The following is an 18,882-nucleotide window of genomic DNA, read 5'->3' as shown; positions in this document are numbered from 1 at the left end:
CTGGCCCTCAGTGTGATGTCACAGCCTACGTCAGGTCATGTGACCTCTCTGAGCTTCATTTTCCATGTTCTATGGGGAAGCTGGCTCACTGAGGTCTCTCTGACAAGATTGCACGTGAGAGTGTCTCGCCCTCAGGAAGTGTTCAGAATTGCCCAGTAGGGAATCTTTTAGCTCTAAAATTCTCATTCTCTCTTTATTATCCGTGTGATTGGCAAAGTGAAAATAATGAGAAAATTTAGTCAAGCAGCTAGATGCTTGACATTATGTAGATATAGTCATTGAATATGTATTTCATGAACTTAAAACAATGATTACCACTGGTGTCCTGGGAGCCCTGGGAGGCCTGGGTCCCCTTGAGGGATGAGGTGCCTTAGTCTGCAGTAGGAGGAGACAGGGAGCTTAACAGCTTGGTTTTAAGTAATTTTATGTGTTTTGCCTCTTTGTGGGATTTCTAGGGGAAGTTGGAGGTAGGAGGAAAAGCAGGGGGGACTGTTTTGCTTTCATCCAAAAAAATTATAAAGGCCGTATCTAAATATTGAATCTTAAATTTCCTGTATGTCTTTGTTGCCAATCCTCTGTACAGCCTTTCTGCTCCTTTTATCAATATCTCACATGTTTAGAGAATATTCTAGTTAAATATTTTATTCCTTTTATAATTTTGAAGATCCCATTTTAGAATTTCTTTTAATCTGATCATGTTCAGTAGCTGCTACAGTTCCTGTCTTTGTAACGTGATAATCAAGAGGACAGAAACAGTACGTCCTTCTCTACCTCCTTCTTCATCAACTATAATGAAAATTTCTCAGATCATGGTGTTGTGACTTCCCTTGTGGTCCTGCGATTTTATTTATTAATCTTTTCCCAGTTTAACAGCGCAGGTGCCGGCTTCAAAGTAACAGGACTGGAGACGGGCTGGGTGAGGTACTAGAAGTAACGCGTTACAGCAGGAGCCGTAGGAGCTGAATGCTTGTCCACTGCCCTTGTTTACTAGTTGGCGATCTTGGAGAAGTCAGTACATCTCTCCGGACCTTAGACTTCTTGTTAATAAAGCAAAAAGATTGAGTAATGGAGTGTTTGTGTCGCTGCCAAGGCCAAAAAGTTGATTCCTTTGTGCCTGTTGGCTTAAATCTTAATTAGATACAATAACCAGTCTTTTCCTGTGACTCTTGCTAAATTAATGGATGACACATGTGGTGACATGTGTGAAAGCACCTTACATTGTAAGCATGTCATGTAAGTATTTATCATACCCATGTACTGTTACTAAAAAGCAGATAGAAGTTTCAGTTGTAACATCTTCCAGGATCTCTTGTAATACAGACCAGGAGTTCCACACATGGAACAGGCATCATAATTGCCCAAAGAAGCATAAATAAAATAAGGTGTTGGGTCTACAGTATTTCTGTGGGCTATACCTGAACAGATGTTTCTACAAAATTCTGTAGGGAAATCATGTTGTGGAATCAGAGTTGAGAAGCATGGAGAGATACCGGTATCCATGTCTGGATGCTTGTGTCCCTGCAAAATTCATATGTTTGAATCTATGACAATACCCAATGGGGTAGTGTTAAGAGGGAGGGCCTTATTGGAAGTGATAAAGTCATAAGGGCTGTGTCCTCAGAAATGCTCTTATAAAAGAGGTTGAAGGGAACTGCTTTGCCCCTTCCACCATGTGAGGACACAGCAAGAGAGTGTCATCCTGAAGCAGAAAGTGAGACCTCACCAGACCCTGAAGTTGCTGGCACCTTGATCTTAGACTTCCCAGCCTCCAGAACTGTGATAAATAAATATTTATTATTTACATTAATAATTAACCCAGTCTGAGATAATTTTGTTATAGCAGCCTGAATAAACTGATACAGAAACGTTTATATCTTTATATATATATGTATATACACACATATATATATATATACACACACATAGGCATACACATATATTAGGAAGTCCTTGAATTCCAGCAGTGTCCTACAGGTTTTGGAGTTTCTCTGTCATTTACTTGTTCTGTGATCTTGTGAACGTTATATCATCTCTCAATGTCTGATTCCTCATTGCTAAAATGAGCATAACTTCTCTCGTTGCTTTAAGAGTTACATGTGATCTTGCCTGTATATTCTTTGCAAGGTGGGTACCACAGAGTAAATGCTATTATGACTGTTATTTCGAATTGGGGAAGCCCTGAGCATACACAGAGGAGAGAACCAAGCATGTTTTGCGAATCCCTAGTCACCCAGATAACAAGTTCAAAGACCTTTCCTTGTTGTTCTCATTCTCACTAAAAATTGCAGCGCTGCCTTTATTCTGGTCATATCATTAGTATATAATTGAACATGTTTTATTTAATAAATTAGTTAAATGGTGATCATTATGATTTGGGTTTCAATTGAGTCCTTGAGGCATTACTTGCCGATATAAAAATATTAAGTAATTTTAAAGAACTATCAGAAAGATTAAAATATTAATACGCTCCTCTATTTCAAATTTATATCTCCGTAATTATAATGCTCTATCTTTTTATGTTACTTGTAATTTTAAATAAATTATAACACAAGTTTTATAGAAATCACTTTTTTTTATTTGATTGGGTGGTTTTTAGGTCAGTAACTTTATCATTTTTTTAAAGATGTCTGTGAATGTCTGAAATTGATACCAGGAAGATAGTTGCCACCCAACTGAAATGTAACATTCAGAACATACTGTCTTTCTCCCATTCTAGTAACTGAACAAGAATTAATATTTGGATTTAAACCAGAGTAAAAGGCATCATATTTACTGATACACCTGTTAAAATATTTCTTTGTTAGTGGCAATTTATAAAAAATCCCAATTTTTTTTTCTCTTCTTAGTCATTTTTATCACTTGTTATTGCTTCTTTTGGATTTACTTGTGGTACTTATATCTGATTTTGAAGTTTTGTCCTGAAAAGATTTTTTTAACCACCACCTAGTTACAGTAACACTGACACCATCCTGCCCCACTCCCTGCTTGCCCCTTTTTTCCCTTCTGGTTGAGTGTGCTTTCTTCTGAAATCTTATACAAGAATAGACACAATTAAAATGAAGAGGAAGCTTAAAGTTGTAATTGTTTTAATCTGTATATAAATAACATAAAAGTGCAAAAATACTTAGATAATTTTTTCTAAATTTAAAAAACTTATTTTAAATGGCATAACTTAGAATATGGACTGGGTGGCACATGAAAATTCATTTTAGAGGAATTTTGTGTGCTATAAATTCAGATATAAGTTGTCACCTTTTGGAGTACTTTAAACTGAGGGACCAGTAGAGCCCTCTTGATGGTGTTTCTGTGAGTTACTGTGGTGAACCCCGTTGGTAGATTACTGAAGGTCATTTCCCTATTTTTTTTTTTCCTCATAGAATTCTATTTTGTGTAGGCATCTACCTTTCCCGTGCCATTAAGGAAAGATGATTCCACTCCCAGAACCAGGAAACTATCTGGTATGAAAAGACCAAAAGTCACCAACCCAAAACAACTTACGGTAATTATAATGTGGTCACTACTAGAGAGGAGCAGCCTCCCACAATATCTCTGGAAGCTTCCACTTTGATCACTTTATTGATGCGGTCTCATTGTGGCCATGCTGCTGTTCGAGTTGGGCTGTTCACCGTTCTTGCCTTGGACTTCTATGTGCTCACAAGACAAATTCCTATATCTTCCTGTAAACACAATTCTGTACATTCCAGAAAACCTGATACATTTCTTTGGTACCACCTTAATGTTAAGCACTGTCTCTGCCCTTTTACTGGCAGCCAGTTATACCAATCTATATACCATTCCATCATCTACTCTCCTCAATATTTTGTTTTCTCCCCTTAAAAACATCACCCTGTCAGAATGTATACTCAGTTGCAGCAAAAATCAATTTTACATATTGATCAGAATTTGTCAGCACATCCTTTGAAGGTTTACAACATGCCAGTTTGCTCTGCCATGCTAGTTGGGAACCTCTGACCAACCCCTGTAGAGTGAGGGTGGTGGGCAAGTGGGTGTGTGTATGGTACGTGAGCAAAGGAATGAACTAACTTTAAGAAGAAAACTCAAAGAGATGGTGGTAGGCTGAATGATGGTCCCCAAATATGTCCATGTCCTAATTCCTGGAACCTATGGTTGTTACTTTATGTGGCAAAGAGGACTTTGAGGGTGTGATTAGGTTAAGGATCTTGAGGTGGGAAGGTGATCCCAGATTGTTTGGGTGGGCCCAGTGTGACCACAGGGTCTTTGTGAGAGGGAGGCAGGGAAGAGTCAGAGTCAGAGAGCAGACCATGTGACAACAGAAGCAGAGATTGGAGTGATTTGCTTTGGAGATGGGGGAGGGGACCACAAACCCAGGAATAAAGGTGATCACTAGAAATCGAAAAAGACACAGAAATGAATGCTCCCCTCAGAGCTTCCAGAAAGAACCAGCCTGGCCAACAGCTTGACTCTAGCCCAGTGAAACTGACGTCAGACTTCTAGCTTCTAAAGCTATAAGATAGTAAGTCTGTATTATTTTTAAGCCACTAAGTTTATAGTAACTTGTTATAGCAGCAATAGGAAACTAATAAAGAGATTGCAAAACTTTTAAAATGTGAATTAATGAGTACTAAAGTCAAACTGGACCGTATTTCCACTGACTTGGGGTTCATTCTCTCCCCATTGCATCCCATGGTCAGGATGCCACTGATTGTGGTCTTGCCCATTCTGGTGAGGTTTATGTGTTGTGACAAGACCCAAGGGAACAGGGACTTGGACAGAATTTGCTTAACATATTTCTCTGTTTTCTTAAGTTTTGGTTTTGTTTTGTTTTGAAGCAGCTGGATTCTTTTCTGTGAGGAAACATTTTTTTTTTTTCATCGCCTAGATACATTTCCCTGTAACTTTTCCTGTCATTTCTTTTCTCTAGTTTCCATTTCATTCTTGATTCAGTACTGTTTTTTTCAGATAAATAAAACTATCAGAAATTGAGCTTGACTTTCCTTTTGTCAGCTCTTTCTTTTGACTTCCAAGGAAAAAAGGAAGGTACTCTTTGTTCCTTGTTGTGGTTTTGTTCGTGTATGTGTGTGTATGCTTATTTTCAAACTTTCTGATGTCCAGAAAAGTCTCAGACTGCTCTATCACTGCACTGTACATGATACGTAGAGCTTTTTTCGATGCCCGCAAAGGAATCTTGGACTAGTAACTTCTAGTGCTAGTGTTCCGTAGCACCTGTTTAGTGTCGACAATTTCTCCTACTTAGTTGTTGCACCGATTTGTTAATGGGGAACATATGTAAATATTTGTATTAGCATTTTTGTGAGATTCCACCCAACACAAACTGCATGTTGGTAATCTTGCAATAGTTAGGTATTAACAATATTCTGTGAAATCCGAGGGTGAATAGTAAGCAATGGAAAAACCTGCTAAGCAATAGAGGAATTCTAACAGACCATTTGGTAAAGAGATTGTTTCGTTATGATATTTGCTGCTTTTCTTCTTTATAAGTTACAAAGATTACAAATACCAGTCCCAGGATAAAGAGAATCATTAGGAAGTTTTATATGCGTTTGGTATAGGGATTGATTTTCGAAAGTCCTTAACTAGACTTTGTTTTTTATGTCTTCATATATACCTACAAGAAAAAAAAAGAACATAAATTAATGCAAGCTATTTGATTTTTAAAAATGTAATGTTGAGTAACAAATTGAACCTAAGACTGTAAGGATCTATATTATCCACTTAAAACTGACACACTGCTGGGACAGTATGCTTTTACCTGAAATTTGTTATTACTGGATTACTGTGCAGCTACAGTTTACAAATTTTATTGCAAATAAGAATCATTTGGAGTTATTTTATAAAATATTAGTTCTGGGGTCCCCTACCCAGATATTTTATTTCAATCAATTAAGAAAGGACTCCAGAATCTATTTAGCAAGCTCCACAGGTAATTCAAAAATCCTCAAGCCACACTACAAGGCTATATATAAACCCATCAATGATCAAAATACGGAGCGTGTGCTATGAAATCATTTTAAGAAAATTCTTAAAGACTGTTCAATTCCTTTCAGAAAAAGAGTTGTAGGAAACACAATTTGCCATATGTAAAATATACTGTGCTAGGTTACAGAACACGTTTGGAAAGGCTTAATCTGTTTTGAGTGAGGCTGTATCCATTGTAAGGTGCTGGATTTCCCTCAAATTTGTAGCAGTCCAAACGGCATCCGTTAGATGTGTCTGTAATGCATTTAGCTCAATGAGAAGGAAACTGGCAGAGATTTCCATACCACATACTGACTGGGAAATAGTGCTTGCTGCCAGTGGCTTGATCTGCATACATTTAGGATTTAATAGTTTGCATTTTTTTGCTTATTCACTTGTCCTAAATGCTTAATGAATAGGCTCTAAGGCTTTAATTTTCAACCAATCCCAAGTTTATTACTAAAGTTTATCAAGCAATAAACACACTATTGCACTTACACTGTCATGTTTTTATAAAGCAGTTTATAAAAGGTGACATCTGGCAAAGAGGCAGATCTATAAAAATCATGCTGGTGGATGTAGTGTCATTTTTTCTGCCATACACCCAGAAAGAGTAATATTATTTTGACACACACATACATCCCCACTGTCAAGTTTCTATTTTTATAGTTAGCTTACTGCACATATCCTTAAGCTATACAAAACCTTTGGGCTAATGCAAAAAGTGACATTTCTGCATATTTATTACAATGCTATTTTAGAGGTTGACTTTGCCCAACAGGATTTTTCCAAGAACGATACCATGTTCATGACAGTAGGCATTATTTAGAAAAATATTGTTGTACAGTTCGGAAAGGTCAATATGGAAGGACAAATCATAAATAGCTTAATTTAATGTGGCATGATTATTCCTTAATATTTGCTAGCTATAGGGGGAGGAAAAAAATGACAACATAGCCCTGATGAGCAACTCCGTAAGTAGTCTGGTTCTAAACTAATACTTCACTAAACATATATCCTATCCTGCAATCCAGCAACTCTACTTGTAAGTTTATACCCAAGAGAAATGAGTGCATTTGCCCACCAAAAGTTTGTACAAGAATGTTCATAACAGCTTTATTCATAAAAGCCCCAAACTGGAAGCAACTCAACTGTCCATCAACAGAAGAATGGATAGTTGTAGTAAACTTACAAAATGGAATACTTCACAGCAGTAAAAATATACATCTACTGCCCTGTGCAACAACATTAATGAATCTCGCAGACAATATATTGAATGAAAGAAGCTGGGCACTACGAGTACTCACTATTAATATATGTTTGCCTACACTTGAAATTAAGAACTGATAAAACGAATCTATGATAGTAGAAGTTAGAATAGTGGTTACCTGTGTGTATGAGAGTAGGGTGGTGGGAGTTAATTGATGATACTATCTGGGAAGGGTCAAGGGAGAGACTTCTGGATTGTTGGAAACATTATGTATTGTGATCTGGGTGGTGGTTACTTGTGTGTATATGTGAGCAAAAATGCAGAACTGTACATTTAAGATTAGTCCACTTTATTATATGTTCTGGCTATCTATGGCTGTGTAACAAACTACTCCAAAACACAGCAGCTGAAAACAACTTACTATTATATCTGACAATGCTGAGGGGCAGGGATTCCAACAAGGGATTGGAATGAATGGCCTCCTGCACTTCAGTGATGTCTGGAGACTCAGCTAGGGTGACTCAGATGGCCGGAGGTTGGGTGGGCATCTTTTCTTTTTCCCTCTCCACGTGGCTGTCTTGAGCTTCCTCATAAGCCGGTGGCCTCAGGGTGGTCAGACTTCTTACCTTAAAGCAGTTTAGGCTTTATGAGCTAGTGTTTTAAGAGAAATGACCATTTCTTAAGACCTGGGCACAGTAAGTTCTACTGAATTCTGTTGGTGAAAATATTCAGCACACCCACATACCCAAGCAGAGGGAGCATAAACCCTCTACCTCTCAATCAAAGGAATGTTAGAGATTTTGTGGCCGTCTTTATTCTGCCATACCCTATGTATGTTATATGTCAATTACAAATTTTTAAAGAGTTCACATCAGTCTTACTGCTCTCAACACTTTGTTCTGTACTGGGAAGGCTGTTGTAAAATTTGAGACTAGTTCTGAAAAACACAAACAACAAAAGAACCTTAGCATTTGAAATCGCAGTTTCCACCACATCACACTTCTTCTCCATTTCCTTTTGAGGTTGAAAATTCTGTGACTTTTTCTTATTTTATTTGAAGTTTGTGAGCTTTGAGTTTTATTTTATCCAGGCTTGGGTGAACTTGGACTTTTATTTAATCATTCACGGCCTAGAGTTAACTGTCAGATTGAAGCCAGATAAGGCTTCTGATGCTGCTGCAATCCTTTGCTCCTTTTGATTTATGGATAATGAATTTGCCCTCTATAGTCAGAGTATGATTTTTTTAAAAAAGAAATCCCATATCTCTTATTAATCATCTATCAGAAATGTGTTGCCCAACAGGCCTCTTTGTAACGATCCTTATTAAGAGACAAGAGCAGGACAGCTGCATTTATGCAGTAAGACTTTCTATGAGATTGACGGGAAATGTTTATTCAAGCTAAATAAAGCCAGTGTGAAAGAGGAGCCTTTTAAACTATTCGGCTTCATTTGAACATGACACTGATGTAGACAGCTTGGGAAAGCAGTGTGTGCACACAAAAAGCTGCATTATCAAACGTATCAAAAGATTTCAACACCAGTGCACCAAATATCTCTAGCAGAGATAATTACCGCACTGTCGCCTGGCATAATTTGGACCAAGCACGGCACTTGAGCCTGATCTTTAAACAACATTGTACATCTCATTTGAAGAAGTTTCCGGGGCCATATCTCAATTTTGTGCTAGTAACTTCAAAGTCCATTTTACAGAGTCAGGATTGGAAAGATCTAACCTCATCCTCTCAGATTTTCTTTTTAATTAGTTGCAAAACGCTATCCTTTTGCTCCTCCCCGGGAACCCAGAAAGGATTTATGCAGTCATTCCATATCACCATATTTTCAAGACTCTGCTTTCATTTGTCACTTAAAGAGCTTTGCGGTATATAAAGCCATCAACCCAGCACCACGGCAGTATCACTTTGTCAAAAGAGAGTTGTTGGCGCTTTACGTGACAACCGATTTGTATAAAAGTGCCAGGGTTTGAACTAAATATACCACATGAAGTCTAAGTTATAGGTGATGGAATCTTGTTTGTAGCTCTAGTCGTTTGCCTGCTCGTACTCCTTCCCCACCAGCCTGCTAGCTCAGCCCCCATATTCTGCTAATGTGACTGCTTTGAAGACATTCTTTAGTGTAGACGATGTAAATGTTGTTGCTTGGGCCCCTTCAGAAGGCACCGAATTTTAGAGAGCTAGGCTTTGGCATATTCGTTTCCTCTTCTGATCCCTGACTCCTGAATATTGTATAGTCTGTGTTTATAAAAATGTACGTCAAGGAAGGTGCTAATGTACATATCTGTGTATGTATTTATATCATCTGTAATGTTGAACTCATGGGTATATGTGTGTAAATAGTATACCTCTGAGTCACTCATCATGACAAGGGCATGACCTTAGGAATGGGCCAGGTTCTCATCAGTTTTCCTGCACTCTCAAGCAGTATGACGTTGGGGAAAATAAGCTTATTTGAGTCTGTTTCTTCATCTGTAATTTAGGAAAAATCATACCAACCTGCACTGAGTTGTTGATGCACTGGGTCTCATGTGTGTCGTCATAAACACCGATTAAGTCCCAGTGTTCTTATTACTATCACAGTATATTTTCCCTGCAATGACTTGAGCTGATTCTCCATGGAAGGTTTTGTTTTGTTATTTTTAAACATTTTCAAGAATTCTATTCAGATTGTTATCAAATAAGAAAAAATGTGTGTATGTATGTATGATACCTACTTCATGGAGATATTCCTCAGAATTAACTAGGTCCTCGTTCAGACGCAGTGTTTTCATCATACTCCTCGAAGGTGGTTGAGAGGCCAGCACTGGCAACTTAGATCTCACCTGGAAACCTATGCAAAATGCTGAATCTCAGGTCCATCCCAGAACTACTAAATCAGAAACTGCATTTCAGCCTTTATTTGTTTTCACACTAAAATTTACAAAGCACTTTTCTGGTAGCATGACCACTGGCTCTTGAGTTGGTTGTAATGGAGTTCTTTAAAGACTTTTAACCACAGCAATCAGTAATTTGGTACATTTTATGCCATTGCCCAGTTTAGGGGAGTATATACAGTCCTAAATACATATAATTAAAACAAAAGTTTCACCAAACAGTATTTACCTTTGCTGTATGCTAAGTACTCAGATACTTTTTCTTGTATTTCAGTTTAAATCATGCCAGTCATAGCCCACTAAATTGATTTTATAACACAGTTTATAAAAAACTGTTGTACTGCATTACCTTGGGCAAGTCATTTTTTCCTCCTTAGATCAAGATATTCTCAACTGTAAAAATGTTTGGGTTGGACCAATTGATTTCAGAAGTCTCTCAGCAGGAACAACTTGAGATGCTTTATGAAATGTAAAAATCCACCCCTGGACCACGTTTAAGAAAGGCAATGTTTATTGGTTATTGTATGCGTTGTTTTATTGAGAGGGCCTGAAGGAGCACATAGAAACAACGGCTCACAAACCACAGCTTTTGCATAATAAAAGCTTAAAGCTCAAAGTCTTCGTAGATAACATACAGTGAGCAGTTATGCATGGGCCATAACGTGTGTCATTATTTAAAACAAAACACAACAGTAAGCTTTTAAAAATATGTGTACTTTGTTAGTACTAAAACATAGTGAGTTAAAGCCTTCTCCTGTCTAATACACAGAGTATTAAACAGTCTTGTGTTTGAAAAAATAGTTAACTGTATAGTGGAGAAAGCAGACAACATCTTGACTAGTGATCAGAATTCACATCACCAATACGTTATTGCAAATGTGCATTTGTATGTCTGCTGATGGGACACCCTGAGAAGGACACAAAATGACCAATATGCCACTCGTGTCAGGTATACATAACATGAATCTCAAGGACTTAGCAGAGCAACCCAAAATGAGGAATAATTCTTTTTTTAAAAATAACACATATATGTATTGGGTGAGAGATGTTTAAAAAAAGTCAAAGAAAAACAATCTTTGAGATTGAAAGAGACTAAAGAGACATGAACATTAAATAAGATCCTACACTGGATGTTATGTTGGAGGGGGAAGGATGCCATCAAAGACATCATTGGGTTAATTGACCAAATTGCGAAACAGAAGACAGTGGATTAGATGTATTACATTATTGCACCAATGTTTTTACTAAAGCTGGTAACTGTACTTCAGCAAAAATAGAGATTGTCTTTATTTTTAAGAAGTATGCATTGCATACAGCTTATTTTCAAATGGGGCAGGAAAAAAATAGTGTATATAGAGAGAAAGAGCATTTGAGTGTGCAAGTGATAAGCAGATGGGGAAAAATACAAACAATTGATTAACCTGGGATGTAGACAGGTGTTTCTTATGCTATACTAATTCTTGGACCATGTAGATAAGTTTGAAATTATTTTCAAAATAAAAAATTTAAAGTGAACACTTTGTTTCCTTCCTCTCTTCTAATCAATGTCCTTGTGTGTTTAGGGGACACCCGTAGTGCTTTTGCCTTGGGGGTGCCCTTTAAGGCCAAGTTAGGTTGAACCGGGGGCTCCAGTGTTCCCCAGCAGCTGTCAGCTCCTGCAGAAGCTGACAGGAAAGGGCTGGGTTGGTCGCCACCTGCCCCTGTGTCTTTTTGTTCTGTTCCTCTTCTGTCTGCATCTACCCCTGGGCCAAGGGCTGGAGGTGGGATTTATGGCTGATTGGCTGACTCCTTTTTGGTTCTGTTTATCTTTCTCAAGTGGTGTTAGGCTTCCCTTGACCCCCAACCATGTCTTGTGGTGTCTATTGCCCCAGGTAACTGAACCTTCATACCTTTCAGCATCAGTCTGTCTGAGCACCATTCCCTTTTGACTTGAAGAATACTTAGCCTCCTTTGAAAAAAATTGCAGAATAGAGAAGCAGATAACTGCAGATGTTTGGACATACCAGTGGGCCAAGAGCCTTTAAATAGCACGTCATTGGCTCTGTGCAAACCTGAAATCCATGAAATCCATTTTTTTTTTTTTTTATGAGTTTGGCATCCTTTTCTCCTGGCAGGAGAGTGCTGGAGGAGTAAATGAAGGTTGATTTTGTTTGCTTGCTTTCTTGCCTGCCTGCTCTGCCCACATGACCTGATTCCAGAGCAGGAGGCACTCAGTAATTGTTAATTATCCTGCCAAAACATGTCCTTGTCCTCAAGGAGTTGAGGTCTTCTTAATGAAATGAGACACTTGAATGTGAAACTGACTGAAAGAATGTGTGATTAAGTATAATAAAAAAAAATGCAGCAAGTAACATGGAGTAGGAACCTGGGGAACCAGAGAGACCATTGTGGCTGTGGGAGCGAACCGAGCTGATGGAGCAGTTGGAGAGCAGCGAGGACATGTCTCCCAGGATCTGTATGAAGGGCCACCTAATGGCTCTAGAGTGAAAGGAAAAATAAAGCAAACAGGAAAGGAAGCAAGCAACTGAGGCACAGGATCGCAGAGGGTTTGCTGAAAACGTAGACCTCAGAGTCTGATGGGGTTAAGTGTGGGGAAAGCTTAAACATTTGTATCTCAGGTTTTCACAAAAAGCCTCAATTTTAGACTTTCTATATTATTTCCAGTAGACAAGACTTACAGAAATGATTTAATGGAAATCCAAAAAGCCATCTATTGTAGCACTTGAACATTCACCTACTATACACTTTGAATTTTTTAAAAAAATTAGTTCTGTCATTATCTGATGGCTATCATAATTATTCTGTAATTTATCTTTTAGTGTTCAACGTGTCTCGTGTTAAAATCAACCATATTTTTGAACCACTGGTTTGAGATTTCTTTCTTTATTTTGATATACCAGGGACCCCCAGAGTAGAAATGGAGGCTCTGTCCATCCCCACCCACCCTGATAATAACATGTTCTTACAGCGCATTTCATGTACCTGGTAAGGTAGATTTCTCTCTCTCCCTGCCTCTTCCCCTAACCCCCAAGATAAATGGTTCCAAATCTTCCACTGCAAGCAAAGTTGGTGTTTAGTTTATTGGTAATTAATTGCTAGCACTTCCCTGACAGAACATAATGGAACTACGGAGCAATCACTTAGAAAGGGAAACAACTGTCAATTATCACTCTAATGAATCCTGTTTACCAGAGGTGACGGCATTAAGGCTCCCAGCAGCCCGGCTGGTGCACAACCTTCTGTGCATAGAAAGTGATTGTCTTAAAAACACCATTTTTGTACTGGGTGTGTGATTTGTGAGATAGTCACTCGCAAGGCTAGATTTTAAAGTGGCCTCAGCTATAAATAACAATATATAATTTTGGAACTATTCTCATACCTAGTGATTAACTTCTCTCTGTTAGTATTTGAATATGAGTAAATAGAAACAATGATTCCTAGCATTAAAAAGTTTATGTAATATAGTTTTGATGATAAGTTATTGAGATGATCATAGTGGTAAGATAGATGTCATGTATTGTATCATATGTAACACAGGTCCTATGCTGAACATTTCGTTATGTGTTACTCAATTCTTAAAACATTCCTGTGTTAAAAAAATTGCAGAAAAACATATTCATGCTTTCGTGCAACTATAAAATGAAAATATGTCAAGATTTTGTTATTAATTGATGAGGGACCCAGTACAATATTAAAATTAGTCCAATGAGCATTTGAGAGGCATATATACATTCACATGCAACTTGAGAGTTCGCTGGGATAGATACAGAAAGGATAATGTCCTTCTGGTGCATAACAGCCTATACAAACTATTCTCTCTTCTTTGAGTTGTAAATTTCCCCTGTAAACAGAAAGTAGAGCCCAGCACAGGGAACATTGCACTGAGCGAATACAGTGAGTTTGATTGCTTATTTCCAAGTTTCAGATGACTTTTATGTAAGGGACAATAATCCACACATGACAGAAGCAGAAACTGAAGCTCCGTGAGGTTGAGTTGTAGTAAGAGTCAGAGCTGAGACTGACCGAAGTCTGACTCCCCCTACAGGTGACACTGTGTGGTGTCGAACAACATGAGCTCAATAAAAGCATGGATTTGTCTTCAGCTCCCAAGGACCGTGGGCAAGGTGAGTACTATGCTTTTGTCTTTCTTCATCTGCGAAGCAGTGTTGCTATTAGTATTTACCTCAGAATGGCATTGTGAGGACTCAGTGCGGTGACACGTTAAAGCACTGCACAGTGCTCACCACACAGTGATCCCTCAGTAAATGTTGGCTGCTGTTATCATCATTCGTAATAATGATCACAGTAAATGCGTGTGCTGAACCACGTGTGTCTTGAAAATAGCGGTGCCCCCACCTTCTCTACCTTGGCCGTGGTTGTCTGGACAGTTTGGGAATAGGCAGCATATAAGCTCCAGGAATCATCATGACAGGGAACCAGCTCTGTCCCAGTCTTTGTCCTGGTTCTTCAGCTGACCCCCTGACTAGACTGGCAGTATCGTATTTGTGAAAGTACCAACAATGCAAGGCAGCTCGTACTGCATTTGCCCTTGCTATCTTATAACCCGCAAGAGTACATGAATCTATGATATTTGTAGCAGGAATCATTTCTTAAACATACTGAAATATCAGTGTCATGGAGCACATTATAGATCTTCCTTGATGGTAAAAATACAAGCATGGTATTCAGTCCTCCCTTGAGCTATTTCCCTATATCCATGAGAATGGATTTTAATTTTTATAACTTGTTGCCTTTCTTTGGGCAGATGAAGTATTACAGGCATTTTTAGGAATCCTGTCTATTGGAATTAAGGAGTGCTGAATTATGGAAATCAAAGGTCAAATGACAAAATGGTGTGTGGCTGGTGAATTTACTGACTTTTCTAATAAGACTTCTCTGTAGATGTTAAGGAAGTTTGACGTTTTTGACTAGAGACTTCACTAAAACCCGGTTCTCCATCTGTGGGATGAGAGCCTTATTTGAAGTCAGCACACCTGCATTAATTGCTCAGGTATATCAATAATTTCTCTTCATGCTCTCATCTTTGTTGTGTGCGGAAGAAGGATATATTCATGTCAAAAGAGGGTATGGTCTCTTGATTTGAAAGTCTTCAAGAACACATAAAAATAACGAGCTCTGCCTTTACGGGATTTGTGTCAGATTTTTGCCTAATTACAAAAGAAGTGCAGCGTGTAAATGTTGGTACTGTGGTTAGGATGAAGGAAAATACTCTCAATCCTCCATGATTTTCTTGTTATTTATTATTGACAATACAAACAGTATGTCTGTACTCTTTGAGCACTGACAAGCACCAAGTTTATTTTTAAACATGCCAAGTGCGTTTAGTACTCCTCCTACATATTCCCTTAAATTCGTAAAATCATGTATTGTGTTTGTTTTTTGTTTTATATTTAGAATTATTGCCTTATAAATGCTCTTGCCATACTGCAAATGGTACAAAGAAACCCATATTAATTTTGCACATACATGTTTGTATTGAGATCTACTATCAAAGGGTTGAACAGTTGTTCCTGGTGGAAATGAAGAGAAATGAAAGAAAAGAATCTGGGGAACCCCTCAGTCGAGAGACATTGAACTGCATGCACATGATATGCTGGCCACTTCTATCAGGATTCCCCAAAAATTGTTTTATAATTTTTCTCTTTCACGGAAAGGCGACAGATAGGGTTAAGTATTTTAGCTCAAATTTCTATTCCGTATAGCCTTGACTCCCTCAAAGTAAATTTATTTTCTATTTCACTTTTAGTTTTCCTCAAGCAAAATGGGACTTAAGTCACCAGTGAAATATTGCAGAATGTATTGACTTAGGGGAGATATGTTTTCTAATTTTAACTTCTCCCGAAGTTCAGTTGATGTAAATACTCTTTGCTGTAGTTTGCCAAGCTCTATGTACTCTAGTTCTAATCAAAAGTCAGACTAAGTCAAGAAAAGAATCTGGAGTTAATGAAATTCTCCTATTTGGGTCTGTTCTGCTTCATAACGGTGATATGACTTAAACTTTTACATTTTAAAACCTCTCATGAAGACATACCACAGTACTAAATGCAGGTTCTCTTTGGAAAGTAGTGGAATTGTGTTTTAATTGCCTAGTCATTAACTGACGAAATTTGCCTTTCCAAAATACAACTTTGAAAATTAGTTGCCGTGACCTTTATAAACATTCGGCATTAAGGTAGAATGTAAGTAATGCAGTCTCATTAAATTTAATAAAGTTCAATAAAAATTCTAAATTTAAAAACCATCTTCATAAAAGTGTGTTATCACCAAAGCATTAAATAGCACATTGGAGTTTAAAATTATTAAAAATTACTAAGTATCCATTTGGAATGAGATTTATTTTATGATTGCAGACACCTCCAAAATAAATAGAGTCTATTGCAATACATTTTGAAATGTAAAAGCACCATTAATTACTGTTAATGGTACTTCTCTAATGTATGTAAATACATCATCTGTACCCGAGCTCTTGGCAGTTATTTCTTATGTCTTCCTAGACAGTTTAAAGATCTTAATTTATTAATATTCACAACAAGTAGAAAGATAAACACATTGTTTTGAAACCCTTGATGAATGGAGATTGGAGACACACTGCTTGGGCTGAATCAACAGCGGAGAGTAGATATTGGCTTGTTGGCAGGAACTCATGGCCCTGCATGAAATAGAACCTGAAAGAAAGAACAAAGGTTTAAAATGATGTTATTGAGGGTGTCTGGAAGCATTTTATCCCAAGGTACCTTAGATTTGAAAATTTTAGTCTCACCCTACATTTATTCCATGATTTATCCCCAACATGTTAAACTCAGCACATGCTCCTGCCATAGTGAGCATTATTTTTGATTCACTTTACTGAAAATGATTGACAGAGACTTTTTCATGGATACATTGGCAGAGCAGTGTGTTTCCTGTGTATTATTTCCTTTCATCTCTGCCTGAGCTAGAATATTCATGCTGCTGTTTTAGCAGGCTGTATGTTGTACAAGTATAAAAACAAGAATATTCTGTGTTTTCTTGCAAACCCCATCCCCAAATCTAAACAAAGTGAATGCCTTACAGAATCACAGGTGGTAGGATTTTTCCCCAATTTAGATCTAAAATGTGACAACTGGCAGAATCGATATATCAACATCTGGATCCCTCTCAAATGCCGCAGGCTGGGTAGGAGGAAAGGAAAAACAAATTTTTGTACTAAAATGGTTTTGGCATCTTATTTTTATAGTAGACTAGATTCAGAGATTTTTTTTTTCCCCTTGTCTCCTTTTAACTTTCTTTGATGAAGACATGTACAATCAGCTTGGCTTGGTAGCTTAATAATGTTAAAGATACTGAGTATTGATGAAAATTTCAAATCTATCTTCTCATTTCAAGTAAGTAAGAATACAGGAACCCAGCTAAATTTGAATTTCAAGTAAACAGTGAAAAATCTTTTAGAATTATTACATCCCATGCAATATTTGGCACATACTTACACTTTTTTGTTGCTTATCTCAAGTTCAGCTGCTCATCCTATGTTTTATCTGACAGCTCTATTTTATGATGATAAAGGATCAGTGCTTTCTGTAAGTATGTAAATTCAAGCAGTAATTATCTCATTTATAAAGTGGGAGTAAAAGTAGCAGCGATCTCCAAGGTTGTTGGCAGTATGAAAGCACTTTGATACCAGTAAGGCTCGTAGAAGAGATCTTGGCAGCTAGTAAATACCGTGGAAGTGTCAGCTTTTGTTCCTGAGGTGGTGGTCGTTTGTTCCCATGATACAGGCAGCTTTTCTGCTGGAGTCCTGCTCATACAGACCTGCTAAAAGTAAAGGAACCTCCCTGATGCAATTGGCAGCAGTTGTAGTTTCATTTGCAAAATTTAGGCTGACCCAAGTGACCCCTTGACTGAATGCTGGTGTGTTTACACGAATTAAAAAGAGCCACAAAAATTGTAACTGTTCCTTTTGTTTTTCAGAGGGACACTTATATATTTATTATTAGCATATATCAGGCATGCTCTGGAACATGTATGTACTTAAGTAAAGAAGGGATAATGGAGCCAGGCAAGAGCCAAGGTGCAGGTCACAATTAGTAGTAGTCAAAATGGAAGTAAGTTATGTGAGGGTACAAGAATTCTCATTACGCCAGATGGAAACTCACCATGATGTTGGTGGGTGTCTTAAAATTAAGATCAATCAGTGTTCCTGACTATTAATATGTGACCCTCTAAGTAGTGCTAACTACTGGGCTCCCCTGCCTCTAGCCTTTGCTCTGGGAACTGTGTACAGAAATCTGAATAGGCTGGGTTATAATGCAATAACAAACAATATGAAAATCTCAGTGGCTTAACCAACTGTGATTTATTTCTTATTCTTGCAAAGCCCACAGTGGGTCCAGGTGACTGTCCAGAGCAGGTCTCCTCCCCAGAGTGGCTCAACATTTTTGTCAGTGAGATAAAGATACCTTTATCTCAAGTTTTCAGGGTTCGCCACAATTGGGGAAGAGAGACATAGACAATCACACATGGGCTGCAAAGTAACCCAGGTCACCACTGAACACAGCCTGTGTGCCACAACTGGCCATGTGGCCCTGTCCAACTGCAAAGAGGGTTCTGGAACATAGCCTTCCATGTGTCCAGCGATGGGAGAGGACCCAGACTCATTAGTGAGCCCTGGTTTACCTTATTGGTAAACATTGCTGATAGGCTGTTGTTCCTCTCTTCCACAAAGCCTCGAAGCAACTTCAGAATTTCTCTGGACTGTGTTGCAGGCTGTAGTTGGCAATCAAAGCTGGCAAGTAGAAATAAAACCCATTAGCCATCCTGTACCCTTCCC

Source organism: Eulemur rufifrons, chromosome 7 (genome assembly GCF_041146395.1).
Source record: "Eulemur rufifrons isolate Redbay chromosome 7, OSU_ERuf_1, whole genome shotgun sequence".
Taxonomy (NCBI): domain Eukaryota; kingdom Metazoa; phylum Chordata; class Mammalia; order Primates; family Lemuridae; genus Eulemur; species Eulemur rufifrons.
This window is presented reverse-complemented; position numbering follows the sequence as displayed.